Below are 2,658 nucleotides of genomic sequence, written 5' to 3'. Positions count from 1 at the left end.
CAAAATAGTCTTAAGACATCTCGATCTCACACATCGGTCATTAGATTTTTTTTAAAATAAACCATGCAACAACATAAAATTCCTTGATTATAATCACTAATAGGTTACAACATTCAATGATATGCATTCTTTGTTAAAACAAGAATCACTCTCATAAATTTTGACGATGGTAAATATAATTAAAAATAATTTATTAGCTCCATCGATAATCGTAGACATCATTAAAGTACTATGACATTTGCTCAATAGATGTGTAGTATCAATACCAAAATCAGACCATATATAACTCTTAAATGAAATTATTCTTTGATGTCATTAGTGTTTCAATATAAGTATCATATCTATGAATTTTTGGCTCCCTCGCAAATGAAATTACATCGACATATGATTGCTCAAAGTCACCATGATCTTTATTAAGTACAATCCCTCATGCAAAATAAACATTTTTATAAAATACAATAACTCTAAATCTTTTTTGAATATCTACAATAATTATCTTAGAATATAATCATCATTTACTAAAACTTGTTCTTTAATTTTCTCCGTGATAAAAGAATTGTTGCATCCATCGTGACCACTTTATAATCTTAGCAAATTACATGAGTGCATTTTAGAAAACTTCATAATTTTGAAACAATCGGTTCCACGACAAGCATCATCCAATTAAAATCGGAAACTATATAGTAGACTTTTACCTTGTATCTTTTACTTATAATATGTTCCATCTCAAAGTTTCAACGAGTAACATACTCTTTTAATGTTTTTCGAAATTTATCTTTGTCTCCAAATGCCTATATAGAGTTAAAATTAAATTAGATAATATTATGTAAACTAATATCATTAATACACATAAATGTCACATATATCCGACCAAAGAAAATATCACAAGAGATAAATTCATTGTCTTAACCACAGTATTTAATAACATCAAATGAGGTATAAATATTTGGGTTTACGTCACCTTCAACCTCTTTTCTAGTTTCATTTGTAAGTAAATACATCACTATCATCATCTTCGTTATAATAAAATGAGTTATTCAAGTTTAGACTTTGTGAGCTATCAAACATTTCACTTTCATGTAGCCTTATATCTCACCTAATATAAGATTTTTGACTATTAATATAATAAAAAATTAAAAATACAATGTTATTATTAGAACATAGTACTAAATGTCAGAATTCAACTAACTTAGCACATCAAATAGTTTTAATATAATAGTAAAATAATAATAATAATAATAATAATAATAATAATAATAATAATAATAATAATAATAATAATAATAATAATAAAATCAGGCCAAAGGAACGAACCCTAAATATTTGTCATGCTACTATATATTCATCAAACCCTACTAAACTCATCAAATATATAGCTAAGCTTCAATAACAGGCCAAGGGAAGGATAAGAATAGGAGAAGGAAGTCTATGGAGAAGAGATTGAATAAGAGCGAAAGATGTGTTATTTTCAGCTCAAACTAAATCACAGCAACCACTAAAAGTAAGCTATATTATATTATATTATATTCATGAAAAGGATAAGCATCAACCAAAAATAAACCACCTATGAACCAATCTCTAAACTACACCAAACCATATGAACCGGTGGCAATATAGCCTAAAAAAATATGACTAGTAAGTACAAAGGTAAAAATCATAAATTGGGATAAAATTGGCTCTCTACGGGAATGGATAAATAAATAGGGAACCAACCACTCTATGCAAAATACTAACTTCATTTATCAACTAGAATGTATGTATGTATGTATGTTCTTAAGCTAATATTTATTATCTTTATTGATGTTGCAACCCAAGGGTGAAAATATCATGCTCCTTTTTAAAGATTTTGAGTTGAAATTTTTATGGAGGTGGTTTCAGAATCACTTGACCTAATTGATTCTGTAGTTTCAGCGCACCTTCTATTACTCTCAAATTTATCTTAGATTTATTTATGTAAATTCTCTCCAAAGTTTAATTTGATCGGATGAAATTGATTGGACCAATTTCGTACTTTTTTTTAAAACTATTGTTGTGCGTAAAAGAAAGAGAGAAATAATATTTTTGAATGCATACTCATGTCCATTATCCTACTTTCTTTCTTTAGTTTGAGGATAAAAGATGCTCGTGATCATTTTTAAAGTATTTATTTAATTTATTTTTAATAAAAATATATATGAGAAGATTATTTTTTATAAATTTATTCTTGCAACCATAGATTCATATTGATGTAGTATGTCCAATAGACTCTTCCTTATTTGTTGAGTGTTGATTGATCGAAAATAATGATTATATCACTAAACTAAAATTTTTTTATCCGATGCAAAACTTATAATAGTTGAAACCATAATTATTAAACCATGAAAAATTAGGAATTGGATAATTTTTTTTGTATGAATATTAACCATAAAATAAGACTAACATGTTACTTTTAATCTTTTATGAAAAACAAATATATATTTTTCACCATAATTTCTTCTCCTTAATTGAGGAGGGGAGGCATTTTCATCCACATTCGTTCTTCTTACTACTTGTTCATACACCTCGTTTCATCTTTCTCTTACACCAATGATCACATTCAGGTTGTTGTTTCTTTTCTTGTTCAAAGGGTAAATAGTAAAGATGGATGGTTATGAGTAGCAATCCAAGAATCAAGTGTCC

The sequence above is a fragment of the Musa acuminata genome, chromosome BXJ2-7 (genome assembly GCF_036884655.1).
Source record: "Musa acuminata AAA Group cultivar baxijiao chromosome BXJ2-7, Cavendish_Baxijiao_AAA, whole genome shotgun sequence".
Classification (NCBI taxonomy): Eukaryota; Viridiplantae; Streptophyta; class Magnoliopsida; order Zingiberales; family Musaceae; genus Musa; species Musa acuminata.
The sequence above is the reverse complement of the archived record's forward strand: the minus strand, read 5'-3'. Positions refer to the sequence as shown.